Genomic DNA, 18,867 nt, shown 5'->3' with positions numbered 1-18,867 from the left:
ACTAAACAAAAAATACCCTTGTTCTTCATGAAAATGTACCCAGCACAACAAAAAAGAAAGGTAATAGATGAACACAAATCTTATTAGTTAGAAATTATCATTGTTCACAATAGGTGAATATCAATTTAGATGTCATGTTAAACCTATAAATAGATTGCCATCAAGAGTTGATAGCTTTATAAATGGGAATAATTTTGGAAAACTAGGGTCATAATATACAATGCCATATATGTAAAAAATTAAAATATAACTTAAGTAATTAAAAAATATTTAAATAAAGAGTCAAGTCAAAAGTTGTGATGACTAATCTACACTAGTCATCATGTGGATTAGTCATCTAAACCCCTCTCACAATAGGGACTGCTTTTACATAAAAATGCTCACTGATAAGAATTTTTTCAAGCTTGTGTCAAGCTTACTGACCTCTAATACATAGTTATCTATTCTCTTTAGCTTTAAAATATCCTCCAAATTAAACATCCCCCCCCGGATTTTTTGTAAATAGTAAGCTAGAGGGGCGCTAGTGGTACCATTCTCCAAAATTCGGTTGTAAAGCTATCAGTCCACCATTCCATCATGTCCTATTGTCATTTGACTCCCTTAAAAGTCAAAGTATTGCTAGGCCATCCTAACCACTCTCCAGGGAAGCAGTCATCACCTTTTCTCATGATGCCCAAATCTTACCTTCCAGTCATCTTCTCTCCACTTAATCTCACATTTCTGGGTGACATCAGAGAGCTCTGAGCTCTCCCTTCCTCATCTGCATAGAGCATCTAACTATTATTGTAAAATAGCACATGTTCTCATAATTCAGATAAACACAGTTTGCAACATTAAAACAATCAGAAATCCTTCAATCCAGGAACACTACTGTTAATATTTGAGCTCATTAAAAAGATCCCAGTCCTTATTGGGGCAGGGTGCCGTGGTCTATTTAGATCCCCATGAGGGTTGGAACAAGAGCAGCCCCCACTTCTAGTGACCCACACTGTGTTCTAGGACAGAACAACTGTGCTGAGTATTCCTCAGCTACTTTCCTGAGACCTCCCGTTTCCTTGTCACCTTGAATATGGAGCTAGCCGTACGTGGCAAGTTCCCCTGCCATTCCTTTGGTCCCCCTGCTGGCTTTCTCTACTTCTCTATTCTAAAGGTGCCTTTCAAGCAAATGAGCCCTTTAGCCACAAAGAGGGTGAGGGTTCCTGGAGTGGAGAACGTGGTGTCCTGCCCAGGCTCTCCCCCTTGGGACAGAGGCATTTCCACATCTGCTTAGAGTATATATTGCCTCTCGCTAACTCACAACTGAGTCTCCCTCCACAAGCTGCCCTTGGCTGAAGAATACAGTCTTCCAGACTTTAAGCTCCCACCTGTAGGCAGCCTACCTCCAATGACACCTGGCCTCAGTTTGGACAACTCTGAAGGGCCAGCCCAGCTCCCATGGTTCCTGTGAAACCAACCGGCTGAGCTTGAACTGTGGTGTCTGAGTTCACTTTCTCCCTCTACTCAGTCCTGCTCCCTTTGTTCCAATACAGAGGTAGTTCCTGAGACTCTTCCCCAATAAACCACCTCCATACAATTCTCTGTCTCAGGATCTGTTCCCCGGTGAACCTGATTTAAAAGAGTTGGCTTGAGGAGTTGTCAGAGGAGACAGATTTTGAATTGAAGTTTGGAATTTCATCACCCACTGGCAGACTATTGGCGAGGACTTCAGCACCGGTGGCAGGTGCAGCAGGCATGGCTGTGGCATGGTAGGAGAGGAATTGCTAGGACTTTCATTTACGGGATAGGGGAGGAAGGGAACCTACTGGCGGGTGCAGTTTCTCAGGCAATAGGGAAGTTGGAGGAAGAAGTAATTATGACAGCAAGGAAGCTGGATGGCTCTTGATGTGGACAGCTGTGTTTTTCAGTAAGACAGTGAGCCTCTGAGGGTCATTCATCATTAATTTAGACAAAATGTGGAAGCAGAGGACCCCTTTTGCAACACATAGGACGATGCACAATTGCTGTGGCAAGAGGGTAGAAACAGATGAGAATCAAGCTCAGGACTTAAGTGTAAGGGTGGTGGAGCCCAGAGAAAAGTACCAACAAGTTTGCTGTGTCAATGTCAAGGCCATAAATGGAAAGGAGTGGCAACCTAAGTTCTGGGATAGGAAAAAGGGTCAATGCACTTGGGAACCTTGAAAAATCAGACTCATTGGAATTTCTGGGCCTGCGCAAGTGGCTCCTCCCTTTTAAGGGTTATTGTTCCTCTCGTGCTTGAAGGCAATGCAGAGACCATCTTCTTTCTTCAGAATCTACCCATTTTCCCTCTTCTGGCCACCAGACAATACTTAGACCAAGGAAGAATATAACCTTCAGGGGAAGTACTGGACCTGCTAAGAGAGGAAAGAAATTATGAGTCAAAAGAATACAACCTGAATTCTAATCATAAGGACAGACTAGACAAGCTTAAATATTTCTACAAAATAACTGGCCTAAACTCTTCAAAGACGTTACAGAAGATACAGAAAGGCTGAGAAGCTCTTCTAGGTTAAGAGACTAAGGAAATAAGACAAACAAAAGCACCATGTGATCTTGGACTGAATCCTGGCCAGATTGTCAGAGGGCTCTCCAGCCGATCCAGGCTGCACCTGCTGGAGCCCCAAGTCAAGGCAGTGCCTGCGGACATATCCCAGTTCAGCCCTTTCCCAAGAATTTCCCTCCTAAAAAGAGTTGCCTCTGCCAAGACACCACATTCTTCCTGGCGCAGCCCACATCCAGTGGCCCGTTAATGTGGGCTATGAAGTCCAGACTCCTGGCCCCCGTTGGGGACATCTCCAAGGTTCCCATTCCAGCTCCCATGCCATTGGCTGAGGCCTTTGAGGCAAGTGACTCACAGCTCAGCTTATCCCTTTGCCAGGTCCTGTTTCCTTCACTCCCTTCGAAGTGTTGCTACAGGAACATACGCCAAAACCTCCCCCAAGCAAATGTCTGTCTCAGATGTATTTTCTGGGAAACTCTATGTAAGAGACCAACCCAAAGCTGAAAGACCGCTCCCTTTAAAAGAACCACAGCTCTTGGATTCTCCATCTGCCTCCAGCAAATGCTGGGGAGGGAAGGAGGAAATGGTGGCTAAAGAATATTCCATTCAAACAAGGCTTAAAAGAAGAAAAAAAAAAAAGTTTCTTCCCTGTGATAAAAACAATTCTTCCCAAGCTTCTGGTGTCTTGCAATTGGATGAAAAACAATCTGAAATTTTAGGAACTATTTGACACAATACTCCTCATTAACAATTAAAAAATTTCTGTTTGTCAGGCAAATATTACATAAATATTTAAGGAGCACCTGCCAGGTGCACTGGCTACAAGGAGTGAGGAAAAGCTAGGAGGGCTGGAGTCACACACAGGCCAGAATTGCAGCTCTGCTGGTCAACTCTGCACCGGGCTGCAAAGTAAGGCAAAAAGGCTCTAGAAAGGCAGGCACCAGGACAGGTCTCAGGATCCAGAAGCGGGGTTCCTGGTCCCCTGGGCACTGACATTGATATGACGATGACACAGCCCATCTGTCGGGGTTAGGATCACATAGCATGGACACAGGCCCTGGGGAAATAGGATCAGGCAGCCACTCCAACTGCCTTCGACTTGATGATGACAATTACTGTTTTGTTATATGAGGCTTATGTAAGAGTGATTTACTTGCTTTAATTGTTTCATGTGTCAGCAGACCAAGAGATGGGAAAGTCTCTGAAGAATCCCCAAACAATAGGATGTCTCCTGAGTCATAAAATCATTGTATGCGTGTTATGGACTGAACGAGTGTGTCACCTCGAAATTCGCGTGCTGAAGCCCTAGTCCCCAGTGTGATGGTTTTGGGGTTGGGGCCTTTAGGATATAATTTGCGTTAGATGAGGTCATGAGGATAAGACACCAATGATGAGTATAAAGTTTTTTTAAGAAGATGAAGTGTGAGAGAGAGGGAGCGCTCTGCACGTACACGGAGGGAAAGCCCCGTAAGGACACAGCAGAGGGCAGGTCAAGAAGAAAGCTCTCACCAAGAACCAAATCAGCCAGCACCTTGACCTTGGACTTTCCAGCCTCCAAAACTGTGAGAAATACATCTCCGTTGTTTCAGCTGCCCTGTCTGTGGTCCTTTACTACGGCAGCCCGAGCTAAGACCGTACATTTCATTATTCTGCCTTCCAGCCCTGATCCTCTGCCCCCTGATGAATTAAGTCCCTGACAACCCAGTCACCCGGGCCCTACATCTGGGAATTGCCGACGAGTCCCGGTCTCTCTGCTCTCACCTCCAGTATCTTACTACCTGGTTTCAGTTCTTCCTCTCACTCGTCTCACTGTGCTGTTCTCACCTCCCCCTTGACTTTGGTGCCAAGGACCAGCACAGGTCTTGGGATCCAGAAGCAGGGGTTCCTGGTCCCCACTTCCCGGCTGCCTCCCCACCACACAGCCCCATTCCTTCTTGGCTAACACAACCCCAGTTTTGTCAGGGCTGCAACTGGCCCAGCCCCAGTGGATGACTCATGACTCATTTCAGCCAGTGGTGGCTTTTCTGTCCTTCCTCTTGGCACCTTGTGATGTAGTTCAGGTCAGTGGGACATAATAGGGACTGCTGGGGGTTGCTGAGCAATATTGTCCTCACTGATCAGTGAGACATCTTTCCCCATGCACCCCTTCCTTGCTTCCTGACTGAGACCACATCTCGGAGCCCGGCAGACACGTTGGTGTCGATGAAGGCCATGCTGTCATGTGTGCTGTCGCCTGGATCTGGGACACTTCTCCCCCTTTGTCTGCCTGGTCGATTTCCATTCATTCTTCATCTAGGGAGCCTGCCCCACCCACCTGACTTTGTACACCCCTGGGCACTATGGACTGTTTATTTGTGTCTCAGCCCATGTACGCCTGACATTTTTAAAGTCCACATGCATCTTCTCGTCTTTGTGAGAAGCAGCATTAGTTAGTCAAGTTAGTTAAGGGCAAGAAATCTGGCCTTTCAAAGACTTGGGTTCAAATTCTCACTGTGCTACTTTAATGGTCTCATTGGTCATTTCTTAATCTCTAGGCCTTCATGTTGCCTTTGGTTTGAGAAGTGGTAATAACAATATGGTCTATATCAGAGGATTTTTGTGGAGAATAAAGAATCCATGTATATAAACTATGTAGCTAGCGTGTGCTTGGTTCATGGTAACTTCTCATCAGGCATTAACTACTGTTACTATTTCTGTTCTGGTACCTACACGAAATCACTCGCTGAGTGGTTGAGCTCTGATTCCTAATTCAGTTTAGAACCACTGACCCAAGTCCAGTGCTCTTTTTCCTGAACTGTAGTTTAGGGGAGTTAAAGAAACGAATGCTTTGCTGATGTCTTGGGCTCAAATGAGCTGCTGTTGTGGGCTGTGTAGTGACACGTGCATGTGTCCCAACTGGCATCACTCAGTTAGACCCAGATGTTACTTGATCATCCAGGCACTTAGAATCTGGGTAAGAGTGCCTCTAGCCCAATGCCATTACATGAGGAAGCCCAAAACCCTCTCAAGATTTCAGTGAATTGGGGCTGGAGAGGTACTGGGGTGGTTATGTTCTTATGTCGTTTTTCACTTTAAATTCCAGCTTCTTCAATTTGTGGGTGTGATATAGACTGCTATTTGTCCCCCAATATCCCTTCTGTCCTTCCTCCATGGTGATAGAATCCTAAATTTTTAGCTGAGGTCAGGATTGACAAAACCAAAATTCATATATTTTCTCAGCCTCCTTTCTATTTGTTCAAGAAAATATGTATCAAGACTGAGACACGGGGATGGAGCACGGGGTGGGGAAGTTGTTCTCTCCAGCAAGGAACCCGTTCCAGCATGGATACTAGACTCTGGGAATCAGTTTTGGGAGATGAGAAATGTAGTAGGTTTTTTAAAGCCAAAAGAGTAAGTACTACTTCCATCTTGTATTAGAAAACCAGGGTCTGAGGCTGCTGATTGGCTGGTGACATGTAGAGTTTGCTGGTTAAGGAAGCACTGAGCTGGCTGGGAGCTGTGCCATCTATGTGGGTCCCCACCTTGGGGTCATGGCCTCCAGTGGCCTCTGCTCAAGTGAGGGTCTCAGTGCCCAGTGAGTGAGGTCTGCATCAGTGTCAGAAGCTGGGTCAATGTTTGTGCATCTACTTGTGGCTATGTGTCTAATTCTGGCCAAAGAAATGCAAGTGGAAGTGTTCTGTGCCGTCTTGGGAAAATATCTTCAGAGAAAGAGATGTGGTCTTCTCCTTCCTGTTGGATACACATGAGATAAGATGCAGGGATTTGAGCAGTCCTGGGACCATGTGGTAGAAGCCCTGCATTTAGGATGGTATAATAGTACATTTGAGGAAGGCTCGCTCCCTCATGACTGTGGAGCCACCAAAGCGATGCTTGACTGCTTTCCCTTGAATTTTGTTTAGGGGAAAGTGCACTAATCTTCTGTCTTCTTTAAGCCTGTCTCTGCAGAGCCAAACCCACATACGTGCTGAGCAGGACAAGATCCACCTTCCTTAAAGGTAATCTTGTTTTTAAATAGGACTTTTCCATTCACTCACTCCTCTTCATTCATTCATTCTTTGAAAACTGTTAAGTATTATATACCAATACTTCCTTCACTGTATACTTAGGAAAAGACAGGAAGCTGAGTATAAAACCAGTGGCACTGAGAAAGAGTTGGGTGTCATTGTGACTAACATCCTTTTTTAGTTCCCAAGCCTAGTGTGGCCTCTAGGAAGCAAAGATTGACTAATCACATGGTTGTCACAACACAATCAGAATTTACAGTCATGGTTAGAGCTAATAATAACCATGGCAGGATATGAGCATTTGTGCCGTTTTATTGTGGGAACTTGTTTTGTTTCTCTTCCTTTCTTGGCAGCTTCATGTAGCCTGGTCGGTGAGAGCAAATGCTTCTCCATGCCTCCTAGGAGGCTTTGAAGACTAGGTCCAGTGTTTGGGATGATAATCACTTGAATTTTGGCTCCTTGCTACCATGTCATTGGAAGGTGGCAAGACCCTAGAGAAAAAATGCCTTGGATGGGAACCTGGAATGTGGACCACCATTAAAATTAAGTTTATGGAAAAGAAAGAAACGCAAAAAATCCATTTATGTAAGTTTTGGAACAAAAGTTATACTCGCTCTGTCACTTCCATTGGTTGAGCACTTACTAAGATTCTTTTTCTTAATTCTTACAATGATATGAGGTGGGTGTGGCCAAATCCATTTTGCAATGGAAGCAGATGAAGCTTGTAAACATTCAGTAACTTGCCTGTAGTTACACAAGCAGTAAAGATAAAGGTAGGCTCTGAACGTAGGTCTGTAATACCCAAAGGTCTTGCTTTGAACCCTTATTTTTCTCTGCCTCCATCAAGCATCCTTTGAGTACAGTGGGGAGACTGGGTCAGAAGACTGGGGTTGGAACTCAGTAGCACTTTAACTTTGGATATTTAAACTCTCTGGACTTACTTCCTCATTGGCAGCATCATGTCTTCCTGTGCCCATTGGCAGTAGAAATCATTGTCCCACGACCCAGTCCTCCTGCTTCCGTGGTGTCCCATCTTATAATCTCATGTAATGGCTAACTAACGTGGAGAAAACTCCTGGGAGGATTTTACTGGGCAACAAGATAGATGCTTTGTAGGGGGTTCTTGCAGGAAAGAACTGCAGGTAAATCACGGTTCCTCTCCCATCCCAGCTCCCTTGGACCGCAGCCCTGGTCCTGGAGTTGGGTGACTCAGCACTTGTGATGGGAGACAAGGCTGAAGTTGCCAGAGGAAACCAAACAATTCTTATTTACCAAGCTGTCAAAATCCTATCATTGCAATTAAGGAGATAGGCAATTAACTGTGTCTTAATTACAGCAGCTGCCACTTAATCTGAATGCTGTAATTTGCACAGAGAATGGGAGGAGACTTTAAATTAATGTGTGTCTTTAAACAACGAAAAACATTGATGGAGCCTAAAGAAAATTGTCAGCAGTGGTCGCAGAGGCCTCTCCTGAAAAGAGGCTTTGTTACAAGATGTGCTTACAGAATGCCACAATTTTCCTCTGCCTTTGTTGCCCAATGGTTGCATTCTTAATAAATGCCAGAATGACATTATTATAGCCTATTTTGTATGCAATGCAATTTAGTGATTTCAATAGCAATATCATCTGTGAAACCCTCTGCGTGTGTCATCTCAGTTGTTTTTTCAAAGTCAGCTTTAAAACAAAGATTTTTTTTTTTAAAACAATGAGTCCAGACTCATGGACAGAGAAACCAGCTTTTAAATTTAGGATTTTAAAGGGCAGTCTGATTTGTGTCTGTACAAGCACCCCTGAGGTGAGGTTTATCATCACACTCTACATACGATGACACAGAGGCTCAGAGTAGCTAAGAAACTTGCTCAGGGTCACAGAGCAAGCTATGAAGTGGCCAAGCCCAGGCATGACTCCAGAGCTTGTTTTTTTCTCCAAAGGCTGGTTGACAACATGAGCTCAAGGTACAACAGAGAGGGACACCCCAAACAGGGGAGAGGACAGAGCTGTGACAAACCTAAGGTGAGCAGCACTTAGAAGCAAGTTGTAGGGCATCAGGGAGGGTGGCTGGCAGGTCAGGCCAGACTCAGCTGCGTTTAGAGCTGCACTTCAGTTCCTGGAGCCCCCCATGGGGAGTGATGGGACCATAAAGGCTTCAAGCCAAACTGACCGTGCTTCAGCCTCTGCTCCTCCACTTCCGAGCTGGGTGACCTTGGGAAATGTCCTTATTGTCTGTCAGTTTCAGTGGCTTCCATGTTCTTCCTCTGTATCTGGGGACGAGATCAGCCTTGCATGACTGCTGTGAGGATAGACAGGGATAATGCACCTCCATGTAGCCGGCACACTGAAGCCACCCAGCACAGGTTAGCTCATCCCTCCTCTTCCTCAGAAAGGGACCCAGCTCAGATCCAGGAGACATGGGTGCTGGGGGAATGTTTGGGGCGGTTGCCAGAAAAATGAAAAAGCCAGGGGCCTATGGTAAGAACTAGACCATGTGTTGGGGGAGGGAGACTCAGTCTTAGGAACAAAGTAGAGGGGGCATGGCTCTGTGCCTGCAATCCACCCCACCCCAGCTGGGACCATCGCTTCTCTTGTCTGATTGAACTTTGATCTCTCTCCCAGAAAGACAGAGTTTTCAATACAATATAATAACTTAGAGATTACATAACAGTAGAGTTGATGCTGTAAGAGTTGAGAGTTGAGAGTTACAGATGGGACCCTCCCTGACCTTGCCAACCATGGGCCCTAATGCTCTACTGCCTTCCCGGGGCCCCCTCTTCACTCCTCCCACCAAGGGCAGTATCCAGGAAAAGAGCTAATGTTTATCATCTGGATCCTAACATCATCTGAGGGTTGGTTTGCCTCTCCCAGAAGAATGAGCATTTTGGCTTGTCTATTTGTAAGCCACAGAATTATAGAGGCGTCCTTCATCTAACCACCAGCAGCAGTGCTGAGCCAGGAGACCGTGACGCTCTGTCTCGGAGGAGCTTCCCAGAAGGGGAGGGCAGAAGATGAAAGGGCACCAGGTGGTGGTGGCACAGAGGGTGCAAGACAGAGGAAGGGCCTGGGGGAATCGCCCTGGTGAGCCTGCTGTCTTAAGAACCGATTCTCTGATTCTTCAGTTGCAGGGGATTGCCCGTGCGGGGAGGGACGACTCTGCAGCTTGTTAATCTCCGTATATTGTATATTCAGATTTCGCACAGAAGAAACAAATGTTTACAGGCTCTAGCCAACTAGAATCCACATTAGGTAGACTCTGGGTCCCTGCCCATAATCCTGTCACTCAGCTGTATGAAGCCACCAGAAAATCTCCCTTGTCTTTACAGAACCACAGGAAGTAGAGCTGGATGGACCTTGGAGAACATCTGGTAAAATGAGGAAACTGCTTAAGACCACAGTAAAGTTTATTCATTCATTCAGAATTTATTACTGGAGCACCTACTATGTGCTGGGCCAAGTATACTGTGGTTACAAAACAGGCTGCAGGCAGATCTAGAGCCAAACCTCGTTTTTCTTAACCCTGTCTTTCACTTTTTCAGACCTCATGGGAAAGCCAGTGAGCCCCATGAGGGTTTTTTCTAAGGGGTTTTGTTAAAACAATTTAATGAGATTCCCAGGACAGGAAAACTCCTTTCGCCTGCTCTGAGTGAAAGGCTTGGAAACAGACCAGGAGAAGAAACAGAGGAAGGTTTGAGAAGAGTTAAAGAATTTCTGAAAAAGGGGTCAGAAAACTCAGAAGCCTTGAAGTGAGGGGCCAGGCAGATGTGTGTCAGCGACGGAAGCGGTCATGAGCCTGCAGGGGGCGCTGCGGATCTGGAGGGTGTGTAGCCGGGTGGAGGGGCAGCTGCCGCTCAGCTCTGCACTATTGTGGCTCCTGTGGGAAAGTGGGCCCAGTGTAACCAGGTCTTCCAGTTTCTCCAGAGAAAACAGATTTCTAGTGGGAAACTTCCTGACTTCTGGTACACTGAGTAAGCGGAACAGGGCATGTGGTTGAATTTGTCCCATCAGCCAGCCACCCGTTATCACCTTTGTGAATCTCAAAATTAAAAACTACTTAGATGCATCAAAGAAAAACAGACTACCTCTCTTCTTCTTTAATCCCATTCTGCATATCCTGCAGGGTTATATTCGTTTCTTTAAGAAGGGTCTCCAAGTTCATTATTCACAGTGATGTAAGTAAAATTTTTAATTTAGTGATAATACAATGCCATTAGCAGAATTCATTCTAGGAGGGATATTGGGGGTGCCTGCAACAACTGAAGATATGGGGCTTCAAATGCCAAGGAAAGTCCACCTGGTTGAGACACGTGTTCATGTGAGTAACATCGTCCTTTCACGCTCTTTTCTCCTTAGGTTCCCACATTGACCCTTTGACAATGAGAAAGTATTCAAGAGAATCCTACCATCTTCCTAGACGACAAAACTGGAGCTGCTTCAGAGCTATCTGTCAGCCTCTGCAGACTGGCACTCCTAGCTAATCCCCAGGGCTCCCGGGGCCAGGGTGTCGGAGAAGGTTTGTTGGTGCCCTGGGAGAGGTGACCCTAGGGAACAGGTGTGGCCCTCTCCAGTCAAGCAGAAGAATGGGGCTTGTCTGGGATGTCAAAGATTTTAAATATTTGCAGAGAGTTAATCCCTTCTTTATTTGTGAAGCTAAGACTATTATTTTTAAAATGCCTTTTAGCTGCTGATGTGGAATTTAGGAATCCTAATTTAGGAATTACTTGGGAGTCACTCCTCACAAGAAGCAGTGGGTGCTTAGAGATGGCTGCTTCTGTTAACTCGCTTGCGACTGTCATTTTAACATCTTTTTTTGAGTCCTTCATTGTCTGCTGAATAAGGACCAAAGTCCATGATCTGACATTCTTGGTCTTCTGTCAGCTGGCCGCAGTCTCATCCACTCCACCTCTCCACAGACACCATAATCCAATTATCCCTGACTATTGACAGTTCCGGAACACATCATAAAGTTTCAGTGCTTTTATTGCTCCAATCTGATATGCCCTGTTTTTTTTTTTTTTCATTTTCCAGTTATTAAATTTCACTTATTTACTTCCTTGAACATTTAATGAGCATTGGGAATACAAACATGAATGGACCTTGTCCTCCAGAAATTTAGACTCTAAACAAGGGAGACTGACATAGGAATAAACAAACTCTCTGCACCTGGCTAACTTGTCATTTTCCTCAGAGTTCTGATATTCCTGTCCTCTGGAAAGTTTTCAATGACCAGTGAAAATTGGGTCATGTGCCATAATTATCATAGTAATTGCCTGATTCTCTAGTCTTTCTCTCCCCCTTAGGCTGTAGGCTTTTTAAGAGAGGAGATGTTTTTATTCATAATGGCTTTTTCCTTTCTTAGGAGAGTGGTTGTTTGGCACCTGTTATTGGGCAAGGAATGAGAGAATGAATTGCTCGACTGGAGGAAGCACAGGGTGTTAGGAGAGCAAATAGAGGACATGCTCCTCCCAGGCATAAAACCAAAGAAGATTGTCCAGAGGATGCCTAAGCTGAGTTCAGAGGATGGCCGAAAGTAAGAATCATCAACCAACAACTTCAGGTTTCTGGTTCCACAAGTAAGGTGCTTGGAAATTGCCACTTGCTCCACTATAACAAATAAAAAGCTGAACAAACTGAAGAAGTGACAACTCTTAGATTCATAAGAGATGTGAAGTCACAGGCCATACTGCTGCGTCCAAAATTAGAGAGACAGAAAGGTGAATACAGAGAATTCCAACTTATCAGAGCAGAATCTTGTGAGCAGAAACTCCTCTGTACTTAAAGGATGCTCGATGGGAACCAGGGCTGGGGTAGGAAAACTGGAGCTGTGATTGACAGTTACCGGATGCCCAGTGTGGACAAGTATATGCAAGATAAGAGCTCCAGGGGAACCCAATGTTACGGGGCCCATACTCTTGTGAGAATACTTCTAAATTCATTCTGTGAGGCCAGCATTACCCTAATATCAAAACCAGACAAATACATTACAAGAAAGAAAACTGCAGACTGATATCTCTCATGAGCATAGACACAAAACTCCTCAACAAAATACTAGTGAATTGAACCCAACAATGTATAAAAAGAATTATGTATCACGACCAAGTGGGATTTATCGCAGGTATGCAATTCTGGTTCAACATTTGAAAATCAAGTAATGTAATCTATCACGTCAACAGACTAAAGAAGAAAATCTCAAGATGAAATCAATAGATGCAGAAAAACTAGTTGACAAATCCAATACCTACTCATGATAAAACTCACAGTGAACTAGGAATGGAAGGGAACTTTCTCAGTCTGATCAAGGATAACAATCTACAGCTAACATCATACTTAATGGAGAAACTGGAAGCCTTCTCTTTAAGATCATGTACAAAGCAAGAATGTTCCTTCTTACCAATTATTTTCAACTTAGTATTGGAAGTCCTAGGTAATGCAATAAGATGAGAAAAGGAAATAAAAGGTATACTGATTGGGAAGGAAGAAATAAAACTGTATGCAAATGACATGATCATCTATGTAGAAAATCTGAAAGAACTGATTAAAAAAACAAAAACACCTCCTGGTAATAATAAGAAATTAGAACAAGGTTAAAAGACATAGGTTACTATACAAAAGTCAATTGCTTTCCTATATACCAGCAATAAACAAGCAGAATTTGAAACTGAAAACACAGTATTACTTACATTAGCATCCCCCCAAATGAAAAACTTAGGTATAAATCTAACAATGTATGTATAAGATTGATGTATAAGTTCTTCTATATAATCTCTGAAGGGGTTACATAACCAGGAAAATACATAAAAAACATAAATGAGTATGCACTGAGACATAGAACTTCAAATACAGGAAGCAAAAGTTGACTGAATGAAAGAGGTAGGTAAACAATTCCACAATCATTGTTAGAGATTTTAATACCTCTTATATCAGCAATTAATCATAGAAGAACTAGACAAAAATCAGAAATAACTTATTTGTTATTGATAGAACATTAAACTCAAAAATAGTAGAATATAAATTCAACTGCAAATAATACATTTACCAGGATAGTCTATATTCTAGATAACAAAATAAATCTCAATAATATTCAAAGGATTGAAATCATACCAAGTATATTGTGTGGCCACAATGGAATTCATTACAAATTGATAAAAATAAAATAACTAAGAGAAAGCCCAAGTGCTTGAAAATTAAACATTAAATTTCTAAATAACTATTAAGTTTTAAAAACCAGGATAAATTAGAGAATGTTCTAAACTGAATGAAAACAAGTATACAAACCATTAACACTTGTGAGATTCTGCTGAAGCAGTACTTAGAGGGAAATGCATAGCTTTAAATGTCTATAATAGAAAAGGAGAAAGGTTTCAAATCAATGATCAGAGCTATAAGCTTAGAAACTAGAAAAAGAAGAACAAATTTAATCCAGATAAAGACAAGAAATAATAAAAATTAAAGCAGAAATCAATAAAAGAGAAAACAGAACTATAGAAAGAATTGATAAAACCAAACCTGACTCTGTAAAAAGATTTTTTTTAATTGATAAATTTCTAGCCAGACTGATGAAGAAAGCAGAGACATAAATTCTCAATTTCAGGAATGAAACACAAGACATAACTACAGATCCTCCAGACATTAAAGAAATAATAAGAAAATACTATAAACAATTCTATGCCAATAAATTTGACATCCTAGATGAAATGGACAAAATTCTTGGAATACACAAATTACCAAAACTGACCAAAGAAGAAATAGAAAACTTAAGCAGCCTTATATTAATTAAAGAAATTGAATTCATGAATAAAAAAAGGTCTCACAAAGAAAACCCTAGGTCTGGATTGATTCACTGATGAATTTTTTTAAACACTTAAGGGAGTGATAATATCAATCCTACACAAACCCTTTAAGAAAATCGAGGATGGAATACTTTCCAAGTAATTTTATAAAGCCAGCATTGACTAGATTCCAAAACCAGACAAAGAGCTCACAAGAAAACTTCAGAGCAGTATTTCTCATGAACATAGACATGAAAATCCTCAAAAACATTACCAAATTCAATCCAACAAGCTGTATTTATCCTGGGAATGCAAGATTGCTTTAACATCTAAAAATGGTTCCATGAAATTGAAACTATTAATAGAATAACGGAGAAAAACCATATGACCATTTCAATAAAGGCAGAAAAAGCATGTGACATATTTCAACACCCTTTCATAAGAAATCTAGTAGGAAACTAAGAATAGAAGGGAACTTTCTCAATTTGATCAAGGCTATCTGACTAAAAATGTGTATGAAAAAACCTACAGCTAATGTCAGTGCTTCTGCCTAAGATCAGGAGCAAGGCCAGGACATCGGCATTCACCACTTCTACTTAACATTGTATTGGATGTACTTGGCAGTAATAATTAGACCAAAAAGATATAAAAGGTATATATAATATATATATATATATATATATATATATATATATATATATATATATATGTATGTATGTATGTATGTATATATACATGTATATTGGAAAAGAAGTAGTAAAATTCTGGTGGGAATGCCAAATGGGACAGCCACTTTGGAAAAAAAGTGCGGTGGCCTCTTGTTAGTTAACCAGATTTACCGTATGACCTTGTAATTCCACTGCTAGATATTTATTCAAAAGAAATGACAATGTATTCCACACAAAGATGTGCATATGAATATTCACAGCCACATTATTCATTTCATCTAGGATGTCAAACAGTGGAAGCAACTCAAATGTCTGTCAGTTAGTGAGTGGATAAATAATTATGGTATACCCATATTATAGGCTACCACTTAGCAATAGAAAAGAAAAAAAATTAATGCATGCAACTAAATTGGTTGAATTTCAAGGACATTAGGTTGAGTGAAAGAAGTCAAACTGCAAACTGTATGATATTACTATCATGAGAGAAAATAGATCAGTGGTTGAGGGTGGGGTGAAGGGAAGAACTATAAAGGGGGCACAGGAATCTTTGTTTTAAAGTTTTTTTTGGGGGGGGAGGTAATTAGGTTTATTTATTTAATTTTTTTTTTAAATGGAGGTACTGGGGATTGAACCCAGGACCTCAGGCATGCTAAGCATGTGCTTTACCACTTAAACTATACCCTCCCCACTAGCGAATCTTTCAAAGTGAGAGAACTATTGTATATCTTATAGTGGTGATGGTTCCATGGTTTCGTACCATTATCAAAGCTTATCAAACCGCACACTTAAAGTGGATGAATGTTTTGATATGTAATACCTTAACTTAGAAAAAAAGAAACTTTTTAAGTGATTGAGCAAGATCTTGGCTACAACAAACCTGGTTTGACTCACTAGCTGTGGGCAGTGGGAAATTTATTTATCCTCTTAGAGCTCAGTTTCCACTTTTATAAAATGGAAATAAGTGATCTATTTTACAGTTATTCCAGTGAATAAACGGGGTGAGGAATGTACCTGCCACCAGGTAGATGCTCAATACACATCAGCCATGGAAATAGTGGGAACCCAGCTGGAGACGTAGAAAGCATGTCTCAGACTGAGCAAGCAGCAGGTGCAGTGGCATAGAGGTGAGTGAGTGGGGACAGCAGGTTGTTCAGTCTGGCGGGGGGAGTGGAGAGAGTGGGGAACTTGGGAAACGAGGATAAACAGCAGCCAGGAGGCAGCCTTCCATGGCCTCTGTCTACCACATTAATGAGTTAGGATTAACTGTTCGGGAGGAGAGTTAGTCAAGTGGTGGTAGATGTAGTGCTTAATTGAGTCTGGGAGCCACACTGGACTTGAATCCTGGTTTTGTCACTTACTAGCTGTGAAAATGTAGAAAGTGCCTTAAGTTCTCAGTAATTTGCTCACCTGTAAAAAGGAAATAAGAGCCATGTCAACTTCCGTAGATTGTTACGGGGATTAAATGAATGATGTGGTTTCCACAGTCCCGGGCACATCAGAAGCACTCAACGTGATTCAACTTATTTTCTGGTGTGGAAAGTGGTTTGCAGACATCTGGCGGCAGGGAGATCTGGGAGAAAATGTTTTCCTTATCTAAGTGAGAACGGAAGGTGATCTGAGCTAGGATTGTGATCATAAAGACAGAAGCAGAGACAAGCTGGAAACATACCCAGGAGGTAGAATTCACACAACTCTGGGACTGACTGGACAGTCATGAGACGGGGAAGCAATCAAGGATGACCTCAGTGGGGTTTCTGGTCTGATGGGCGTGCCCCTTGGGAGACAGAAGACCTCCAGTTCCCACGCCAACTCGTCCCTGAAGGATATTACTGTACTTGCTATGAGCAAAACACCTTTCTCCTCCCTTCCTCCCTGGTACCCCAACAAATGCATATTACGTTGGATGGTTGCTTGGTGGAGGTAAGAGGGTATCAGTGAGTCTGGAATGAGCAGTGGCAACTCTTGGATATTGAGAAAAGGAAAGACCACATTTAAGATATAAAATGAAAGGATTGACTTCATCATGAAAGGAAGTTTACATCATCTCACTGTATCTCCTTTGTGTTCCCCTTTGTGATGCCAAGAAATAATGAAAAACAAGCTAGATGAGAAATACCCCTAGAAAAAGGGAAGGGAATCTTACTATAATACAAAGTGAAACCTGCAAGTCTGCCCCTTGGAAAACAACAGAGAAGATCTAGCTCCTTCTGGCCAAGTGTGGCTACACAAAACATCACAGCAGACGCACGACACTCAAGTGTACTGTGGCCTCCTATGCGGAAAATGACTCATGTATTATATGAATGTATAATATATAATATTATATAATAGGTATACTATATTATGTTTGTTGCTTGCTTGGCTGAGTTTACTGAAAATTTACTTTCCTTCATGTACTGATTATCTTGTATCAGAAGGTTAGTTTTTAAAAAATATGTCCTTGAAAATTGGCTTGTCACAATCTGTTAATATACATGATTGTTTGGCTAAGTTTACTGAAATATTTACTTTTCCTTCAGGCACTGATTACCTTATCCCAGAAGGTTAGTTTTTTAAAAAAAATGTCCTTGAAAATTGGGTTGTCTTTTAAAATCTGTATAATGTATGTATCAGAAATAGAATGTACTCTAGTGAGATAGACAATTTAACCCATAAAAACAGACTGGGAGAAGATTTTCAACAAAATAATAATAATAATAAATAATAATGGGAAACATTGGTTGAACAGTTGTTTTATTCTCAGTGCTTGTCATATATTAGAATATTTGGTCCTTACCATTTTTACAGATTTGGAAATTGAGGCACAGAGAGCATACTTTGCTCAACTTTGAAACTTTCCCACAATTCCTCCAAAATGGATTTACTTAATGAGAAAAAAAGGAAGGAAAAAGGAAATGATGACGAAAAGTCACATTTTCTGTGGTGCAGGGAAGCTGCTTTATCAGCTTTCTGGAAGCCGGCTTGATGCGACTCCTCGTTAAGCAGCCTGAGTTGCTTTTTCTCTCCTGCAAGTCAACTGGTCAGGGAGATTTGAGTCAGGACTGACTCACAGCTGTGGTATGTTCTGCAACCAGAAAACAAACTTTGTTTTTTAAGCCACCAAGGAACTGTCTGTATAAACTAAATGGACCTCTGTCGTTATATGTCATCTCTGATTCATGGTCTTTTGAATAGTTCACTTGTAAATGATCATTCTGTTTATAACAGAGTTGGTACACTAGATAGTCTTTGCATTTAAATTGGTCTTTCCCAGTCTGTCCTGGCACCATTCTTTGACTGTCTCCTCAAAAGACAATAAACAAATTTACGGATAATTCCAAAGCTGGACAAACTGGTTCAGCGGGCCTCAGTGCAAGAGGAAAAAGGAAGGGGTTCAAGCAGCAAGATGATTCTTTTCTGATTATTGATGTAAGAACTGTGGTTTTGTACAAACACTACCTCTGGTCTTTTTGAGTTACTCCTAAAACCCAAAAAGTCCAACCAGGTCTTGGGACAGAGAAAATCCAGGGAGGAAAGATCAAAATTATTCCTATTAAGGTTTTTGGTTTTTTGTTTTTGTTTTCCCAGACTCAAGAACACTACCCAAAAATGTTAACGGTAATGACAATGTTCTGAATAAAGAGATTGAGCAGCCTTGTCTAAATGCCAACTAGACCATCAAACAACGCACTTTCAGTGATCATAGAATCACAGAGTCACGGGTTAGAAGCACTCTCAGAGAGCCCCTGGTGCACCCCCCTGTGTATTAGGAGAGACAGAAGCCAAGGAAACAGCAGTGACCTTTCAAGGTCACAGAGCTTAATCTTCTCAATCAGACTCCATACTCTTTTGTGTGTATTGAATGTCTGTGATTAAATGTGATAGGAGGATAGAGAGCTATAAACAAGAGGTATAAGATAGCTCTTTTAAAATAA

The 18,867-nt window shown here is 42.1% G+C and overlaps 1 long non-coding RNA gene across 3 annotated transcripts in view; it reads left to right on the top strand.

Moving 5' to 3' along the window:
• Window positions 1-17,667, top strand: part of LOC116659255 — a 28,294-nt gene extending 10,627 nt beyond the window's left edge. The window contains exons 3-5 of one of the 3 annotated variants that reach the window (XR_004314495.1): window positions 6,451-6,513; window positions 10,870-11,029; window positions 11,876-17,667. This is a non-coding gene — a long non-coding RNA (uncharacterized LOC116659255). Of the gene's footprint in view, window positions 1-6,417; window positions 6,514-10,869; window positions 11,030-11,875 lie in introns of all 3 variants that reach the window. The other 2 variants (XR_004314493.1, XR_004314494.1) reach the window with 2 other exon arrangements.
• The last annotated feature ends 1,200 nt before the right edge of the window (window positions 17,668-18,867 follow it).

Source organism: Camelus ferus, chromosome 23 (genome assembly GCF_009834535.1).
Source record: "Camelus ferus isolate YT-003-E chromosome 23, BCGSAC_Cfer_1.0, whole genome shotgun sequence".
Lineage (NCBI taxonomy): Eukaryota > Metazoa > Chordata > Mammalia > Artiodactyla > Camelidae > Camelus > Camelus ferus.
The sequence above is the reverse complement of the archived record's forward strand: the minus strand, read 5'-3'. Positions and strand labels throughout refer to the sequence as shown.